Raw genomic sequence first — 9,104 nt, 5'->3', positions numbered from 1 at the left:
GTGTGTTGGGGGGTTATTCTAAAATGTATAAACCATAACTGGAATGATAAACAAGAAACTGATAACATCAGTTGCCTTAAGAAGGGGAGTTAGGTGGATGCAAGGCAGAGGAGGAAGAAAGATGGATTTTCACTATCTACGTCTTTGTACCTTCTGAATTTTGTGCCATGCACTTATATTAGCTATTCAAAATGATTCATTAATAGAAGGAGGAGATAATCACAATAATAAAAGAATAACTAGATAGCTTTTCAGCCTTTTGGCCAAAATCAAAATCAAGTATAGTATCTGTTCTTATCAGTTACTATCTGATATGTTTTCTATCTAATAGTAAAAGGATAACTCAAATTGAAGAATATCACAAGATGTTAAACCAGAAAAATTTATTATTTCTATAAATGCAAAATGAATATTTCCAATATTCATTTAAAAATGTTAATAGAGATGGAATGAGTCTTTATGTGCCTAACATGGAAAAAAAAAAAAAAGAAAATCAGGCAAATACAAAAATGTGTAGAGAAGAAGTTGAGATGTATTTTCACTGCCATTCTACAACTGCATCGCCATTAATATTCTAATTTGATTTATTGTAAGAATACACTTACACACAAATGTGGAATGTACATATTTATTTACACAAAATTCAATTATGCAATTGGTTTGTATTCTGATTTGTCCCTTTGTCCCACTTAATATACTTTGAACATTTTTAATGTCATTAAAGAACTTTTAAAAATAATTTTAATGGAGAGATGATTTAATTAATGGATGTAGTATCATTTATTTAACTATTAATCATTAATGATAATTAGAATGCTTACTATTATCACAGAAGCACTACAATGAAAATTCTTCCCATCTCCTTAGGATGAGTTCTGGCAACAACTATTATTGGAAAAAGAAAATGAAAAGAATGAAAGCTCTGTTTTTCCAAATTGCTTTGCCAAAAGGTTCTGTCAATTTTTACTTCCGTAAGTACTTTATGAAAATCCTTGTCCCACCAAACAATCTCTGTTTTTGGAATTTTTTTTTATATTTGCCAATGTTAATGAAGGATAATGACATCTTTTAAAATTTTGCATTACCTAATTATTGGTAATGTAAAACGTTTATTTATGTGTTTGCTGTCCATTTGTATTTCTTCCTTTCTAAAATACCTAAATGATTTGGGCCATCTTTTCTGTTGCAGAGTTAGTGACTTACTTATTTGACTTGAAAGTCATCTTTGTGTAATACTACTTGTTGCAAACATCGTTATCTTGCTTTGCCACTTGTCTTATGCATTTGGTAATGAAATTACTGACATGTAATATTTAACATATTGATTTACATGTATACACCTTTCCCTCCAGGAATTTTACAGTGATTCTGTGCACCTAGAAATTCATCTCCCTTTCCTAAATACTCTGTTATTTCCACTAGATCTTTGAATGATTTTAAGTTTTACATATATTTTAGCATATTTGTTTATTATTTCTACCTGGGATATATAATAAAATCTAGCTTTTCTTTCCTAACAAATTAGCCTAATACTTCTAAAATCATTTAGAGAGTAACCATTTATTTCTCTACTGATTTGTCATGTAACATTTTTTATGATAGCAAAGTACTGTATGTGCTGGAATCTATTTCTGACTTATCAAACCTCTATTGAGCCTCCTCATAATTCTTCAAACATGACTATACTATTTAGAATTTTGTTAGTAAATTTTTAAAAGTTTTCAATCATTAATATTCTTTCTAAAGTTATTTGTGTTCATTGGATCCCATTTATTCTTATACATGATCTTTGTCTATTTCCAAATAAATCCTGCTTGTGTTTTGATTGGAATTGTGCTAAAACAAAAATGTACTTTGGAAAAAAAATACTTTTCCTTACAAAATCCAATCTTTCCAGGTGCCTGGGTGGATCAGTTGGTTAAGCGTCTAGCTCTTGATTTTGACTCAGGTCATGATTGTAGGGTTGTGGGATCAAGCCCGGTGGGTGGCATGGTGGGCTCAGAGCTCAGTGGGGAGTCTGCTTGAGGATTCTCTTCTCCTCTCCCTCTGTCCCTTCCCCTGCTCTCTCCCTCTCGCTCTCTCAAGTAAATAAATAAATCTTAAAAAAAAGAAACCCCAAAAAACAAAATCCAGTCTTTCCATCAAACAACATGGTGTGTCTCATCTCTGTATATAGCCATTTTTTTTTATGTCACTCAATATTGGGCTTTTAAAAATATTTTTATGAGGATTTTTTTGTGTGTTTAGAAATTCTATAATATTATTTACTTAAACTTTGTGATAATTTTATCAGGTAGATATTATTATTCTCATTATGTGGTAAGAAAATTGGGATTTAGAGAACTTAAGTAACTTACTCAACATCCCATGCTAGTGAGTGGCAGAGGCCAGTTCTATCTAACCCCAAGGCCGTAGGCTCACCTATCATGCCTGTTGCCTCCCAATTATTGTAGGTAATAACTCATGAAGGAATTTTGATCCCCCAAATATTACTCAATACAATATAATACCGATTGCATTAGTAAATGTAAAAATTTAACGGTCTCTTCCCACTTGCCTTTTTGTATAAAAACTAAATAGATTTCTGAAAAATAGCTATCATATGAATAATTATTTTGTTGGTTCATAATTTTAATTAGCTTTTTTACTTAGACCAGGAATATTCAACTTGCACTTATTGCAAGATTCCATAAATAAGACCCAAAGGAAAAAAAGGGGGATAGACATGCATTTTTAATCCTGTAAGTTTCAAAGGCATTCAAGTATAGACTCTTCATTTCTCTTGTCACTTCTCATACCCAAGGACACAAAAGACCACGGAGGGTTAACATTTGGCAAAAGCTTGGCAAAACTCCACAACAACCGTAGTCTCTGAAGGAGACTCTTTTCCTGAACATATTATTTACTGGTGTACAGGTGTTTTTCAGCCATATACTTATTTCCATCAGGGCTTTAATTTTAATTTGGATAGTTTTGCCCTTCAGACTTCTCTGGTGTCCAAATATGCATCATTTATTAATTGCCCTTAAATTCATAGATAATCTCTGACTACCATTCTTTAGGATAAAATTAAGTGCAGTTCAAGATAAAACAATCCCAGTAACACTTAATGTCAAACTTGCTCTTTTATTAATATGTATACTACACCAGGAAATTAACTTTGTCCAGGTTAAGTTTTGCAACTTGAATATGAGGTACATTCTTTTATTACTAAATGAAAAAAATGCACCTAGAAGCAATGCATTGATTCAAACCTGCATTGCCTTTTGCATCATTATTATTCTATTCTTCAACTTCTCCACTGGCCAAGCAACTATAGATATTCTAGAATTTTACTTTGTGTAACTGAAATCCCAGTGATAAGAGACCTGCTCCTGAGTCTTTGTATATATTTCTGAAGGGGTTTCTATTCTTTATATTTGAATTGTGACACTGAGCTGTGTTTTTCACTTTTGGTCACAGAGGAAAAGTGGTATCTATGGCAACAGAAAGTTGAAGTGTGGCTCCTGACAGGGTTTTCATGTGACAGAAATGACAGCCATCTTTGTTAAGTAATACTATGTTAAGATGCTATCTTTTGTGTCAACTTTACTGTGATATCCAAAATTGGGGAATTACAACTTTAAAGAAAAAGACAGCTCAGCAATTAAAGGGTATATTATAGTGTCTTTAGACGCGGTTCTTGTGACCTGCCTTTCGGTTCAGTGTTTGATTTATAAAGCAGCGTGGACTAGTGTTCCAAAATCATGATTAGTTAATTAAAAGATGTCAACGTTGAGCCTGGACCAAACATGTTTCTTATAAAAGTGACAAATTGCACATGTGGATAATTTTGACTTCTTTCTTATCCAGTGTATTTTAGAAATGAACATTTCAAGTTATTCAGAAGTTGTGGTTAGCAAAATTTAATTACTATTATTTAAGATGGCTTCTTTTTTTCTTCTCCTTTTATTTTTTAAAAAAGAATGCCCACTGTCTTCCTCAACCCCCCAACATAAGACACAGAAACAAACACAGATAGATAGATACACACACCAGGCTTTTTTTAAAGTTTAGATTGAGTTTGTTTGTTTTTTTAATTGTGGTAAAATATACGTAATATAACATGTACAATTTTTAAGTGTTTTGTTTGGTGGCATTAAGTACATTCAGACTGTTGTACCACCATCAGCACTATCCATTCATAGAAATCCTTTCACCTTGCAAAACTGAAACTCTGTACCTCTTAAACAATAATTCCCCTTACCCTCTCCCCACTGCCCCAGGAAAGCACCATTCTACTTTCTGTGTCTATAATTTTGATTATGCTAGGTACCGCATGTAAGTGGAATCACACAGTAGTTATATTTTTGTGTCTTATTTCATTTAGCATAATGTCCTCAAGTTTCACCTATTTTGTAGCATGTGTCAGAATTACTTTCCCCTTTTAAGGCTGAATAATATTACATTGTATGTATATACCACATTTTGTTTATCCATTCTTCCACTGATGGACGCTTGGATTTCTTTCACCTTTTGGCTATTGTGAGAAATGCTGCTATGAACATGGGTGTATAAATATCTCTTCAAGTCCCTACTTTCAGTTCTTTGGGGGTATATAGCCAGAAATGGAATTGCTACATCTTATAATAATTCTATTTTAAATTTTTTCAGGAGGAGCCATGCACTTTTCTATAGTGACTATATCATTTTACATCCCCAGCAACAGTATACAAGTGTCCAATTTATCGACATCCTTACTAACACTTGTTATTAACTGTACATACCCCACTTTAAACAGTATGTCAGTATTTGAGGATAATGTAATAAAAGAATCTGTGACTTCTGGTATCAATGTGCCTAGGTTCAAATTCCAGATCTTGAGTTTACTATATGATAATAGGCAGCATTTAACTACCTTGAACTTTAGTTTTGCTATCTGTAAATGAGGATAATAATAGTACATAGTGTGGGATATGTTTTTGTGACGCAAGTGGGATAGTGCATGTGAATACTTCACCCCAAGACTCATTTATTTAGCCTTTACTAAGCTTATTATGTAAGTGAAGAATAATAAAGTTTCTTAGTACAGAATGCTGTAACAGACCAAAGACTGGGTAGCTGCAACAGCAAACATTTCTCAAAGTTCTGGAGTCTGGAGGCCCAAGATGAAGAGGCTAGCATGGTTGGGTTATTGGTAAAGGCTCTCTTTCTGGCTTATGGATGGCTGTCATCTCACTGCATCCTCGCACGGTTGAGACAGAGAGGGAGAGAGAGAGAGAGAGAGAAGGAGAGAGAGAGGAGGGAGGGACAGAGGGAGGGAGGGGGGAAAGACTGGTTCTTTTCCTCTTCTTCTCCACCTTGGGGGCTCCACTCTCATGAGCTAATTACTTCCCAAAGCTCCCACCTCTAAATTCCATCACATAAGGGCTTCATCATATGAATTTTGAGGGGGCATAAATATTCAATTCATAACACAAGGAAACTAATGTTACGAAGATCTCAGTCTCATGTAACAGGAAACCAAAGAGAATAATTAACACTTCATTTTATTCATCCAAAGCCTTTTCTTTTTCAAAGCCCTCACTTTGGCTTCCCCGCCATGAAGATTCAATAGTTATCTACCTTTTATTTATGAATTTCTTTCCCATTGTCCATTTTATTCCTTATATTCAAATCAGTTCATCAAACATTTTTATTAATTACATTTTTATGTGTGTATCATTTTTACTACATTATTAGATTCTCAAGGGCAGAAATCATTCCATATATTTTTTCTTCCCTGATTCCTTTTTTAAAAAGATTTATTTATTTATTTTAGAAAGAGAGAGAGAGAGCAAGAGATAGAGCGGGGGGCGGGGGGCAGATGCAGAAAGAGTCAAGCAGACTCTCTGCTGAGTGTGGAGCCCAACCCAGGGCTCCATCTCATGACCCTGAGATCACAACCCTGAGATCTCGTCCTGAGCCAGAATTAAGAGTTGGACACTTAACCGACAGCACCATCCAGGATCCCCTCTTCCCTGATTCTTTAACTCTGTATGTAACATTGTTAACTGATCAATATGTATATCAGTTTGCTAGTAATAATATTTGACTAGTCCTAACAAAACCCTGCTGTTTTTATAACATTTGCATGTAGTTTTAAAAAGGCTAATCAAGGGGGGCCTGGGTGGCTCAGTCATTAAGCGTCTGCCTTCAGCTCAGGTCATGATCCCAGGGTCCTGGGATCGAGCCCCGCATCGGGCTCCCTGCTCGGCGGGAAGCCTGCTTCTCTCTCTCCCACTCCCCCTGCTTGTGTTCCCTCTCTCGCTGTGTCTCTCTCTGTCAAATAAATAAATAAAATCTTTTTTTTTTAAAAAAAGGCTAATCAATAGGCTGAATGTTTATATTCAGAAAGGGGAATTTTACTAATTAACCCATGTCATTTCCCATCTTGAAATTAGGAAACACAAGTGTTATTAATTCACTGATACTTAAAATTCTCATACCTACAGAGGCCAAGTTAGCTCAGTCATTTGCATAGGTAAGAGACAAAAAGTTTGCTTTCCTGAGATTTAGTTCAAGGTTCTAGTCATACTATGTTGATCCCCATATTGAAGCTGTGCTCATTTTGCAATTTTCTAACTTTTTTAGATGCATCTGTTGCTGATATGGTGTTTCCCAAGGCTTACTTTGTTGTGTATTGACATATACGTATTTAGCTCTCTATTACGTTTCAGGCATATAACACTGAATGGGTTCTAAATTTGAGTGACCCTGGATTGGAATAATGAAATACCAACTCTAGAAATTCCTAGCTACATTATATGTGAAAAATATACAAACGTTGAGGTGCCTGGGTGGCTCAGTTGGTTAAGCATCTGCCTTCAGCTCAGGTCATGATCCCAGGGTCCTGGGATGGAGCCCCGTGTCAGGCTCCCTGCTCAGTGGGAAGTTTGTTTCTCCCTCTGACGCTCCCCACTCTTGTGCTCTCTCTCTCTCAAATAAACAAATAAAATCTTTAAAAATTATGTACAAAACTTTGATAAATTTTATTGTAATTACATGAAAAATGAGAATAATCCTAGCCATCGAATTGTAAAGATTTGAAAGGATAGCACATACAAAATACTCATGAAAATGCCTACCGTACAACAAGTTCAAAATAAGTGTTTGTTAGTTATTACAACTGTAATTACAAATTTTTTTTTTTTTTTTAAGATTTTATTTATTTATTTGACAGAGAGAGATAGCGAGAGCAGGAACACAGCAGGGAGAGTGGGAGAGGGAGAAGCAGGCTCCCTGCGGAGCAGGGAGCCCGATGCGGGGCTCGATCCCAGGACCCTGGGATCATGACCTGAGCGGAAGGCAGACGCTTAACGACTGAGCCACCCAGGCGCCCACAAATGCTTTGATATAATATGTTTCTCTAAATCTAGGCTTCTATCTCTTATAGGTTGAATTGCAGTAGTATTTTGGGGGCTGTGATCCTCTAAGTGAACATAAATAATTTTACCGAGAAAATCAGTGCCTATAGTTTTGTTACCACAATACCACCACTACTAAGCTATTACTCCTACCACTGCTTGGTTTTTCTATGGTGAGGGCAGCTAACTGTCCATGCAAAGGCAGAGACAATGTTTAGGAGAGAAGCAAGTAAGAAGCTAGTATGGGAACCACTGAGGGAAAGAGGATAGTTGATGGCAGCTGAGAACCCACCCCCTAAGTTCAGGCATAGCAGAAGATACAAATGGTGGAGTTCACGCAGGGTTAAAAGTATGAGAAACAGAAAATATTACCCTCATGAAATAAACAGTGACTTTGAACTTACTATAAATAAATGAATGTCTTTCTTCTGAATTTAAAATTTATAAATGATATAAAAGAATTGTTATACTATGTAATGTATATAAAATTAAGACAGAAACTTTGAATTTGGAAAATATATCAACCTCTCCAGGATTATTCACTAATGAAGATGTGTACTTCATGGGAGGGAAGAGTCTCAGTAAAGCAGAAAACCTCTATAAACTGCTCTTTTTAAATATCTACAGACTAGTAGATATCCCTCAACTAGTTCTATTCTAAAGAAGAAAGGTTGAAAATGTCTTTAGTAACATTTTACATCAAAAAGCATTGGAAATAATGGATTAAGATGCAGAATTTAACCTTAGCCAATTGAGCTACACAAATACATAATAGATATCCTGATAGATTATCCAGAATATTAAATAGATAGACTCAACGTAAGAAAAAAAAAACAGATATACTTTTTTACACATTCAGCCACACTAATATAAAATTCATTTTAAAGCTAATAATATTTCTGTGTCTTTAATGAAGTTCAAACATTTATGTCAAATTTCAAAATCAGTATAATTCAATCACACATGAACACAAAAATTTTTCTAACATACAGAGATTAAAAAGACAGAACATTTAAAACTGAATTGGAGGCACACAATATTTTAAATATTCAATGAAAATTAGTAAGGATTATTTTCAGTATCAAATTATCTTGCACTTTATTTAAATACCATAAGGTATACACATTTTCTGCTGAGTTTTTGGATATTCACATATTATTCTGGTAGGAAGCATGAAGAAGTCAAAGCAAGTTTCTAAAAAGTGATTTTTAAAATAAAAAAAGTTCCAGTGGATTAGAGAACTCTGGTATAGTTGAAACTTCAGCAATCACTTGGGATCAAACGCTAAATCCACAAGACAGCTGCACAGTACAGATGAACAATTTTTTTCTCCACAATTACCTTGATTGTGGATAATCTGATTTGGACTGCTGTAAGGGTGTGTGTGTGTGTGTGTGTGTGTGTCTAATCTTATAGGAGAGTTGATGCCTTTGGTGGCTGAATTAGGTCAAAATGCAAAAGACAAAATAGATAATAAGTAAGAAACATTATCAAGATTTTAAATCCACAATTGTACTCTATTTCCCCAAACCCAGAGCTTTGATGAAAATTGTTTATTGCATGGCTAAGGTCTTATCTGAAGACATCTTCTGGGCTTTGAAGATTTTATCATAGTCTTAGAAATAAAAAATTGAGCAAATTGCAGTGCTTTTCTGTAATTTTGTAAAACAGGTTGTTTCAAGATAAATTATACCAGTGGACTGTATCTGTCTTGTACCA

At 34.6% G+C, this 9,104-nt stretch overlaps 1 pseudogene; it reads left to right on the top strand.

The window, feature by feature from the left end:
* Positions 1–243: 243 nt before the first annotated feature.
* LOC118006842 lies at positions 244–361 on the top strand (annotated as a pseudogene).
* Positions 362–9,104: the final 8,743 nt, after the last annotated feature.

Source organism: Mirounga leonina, unplaced genomic scaffold, assembly GCF_011800145.1.
Source record: "Mirounga leonina isolate KUSES-001 unplaced genomic scaffold, KU_Mleo_1.0 Mir_99, whole genome shotgun sequence".
NCBI lineage: Eukaryota > Metazoa > Chordata > Mammalia > Carnivora > Phocidae > Mirounga > Mirounga leonina.
Note: the sequence above shows the minus strand (reverse complement) of the source record. Positions and strands in the feature narration are given on the sequence as shown.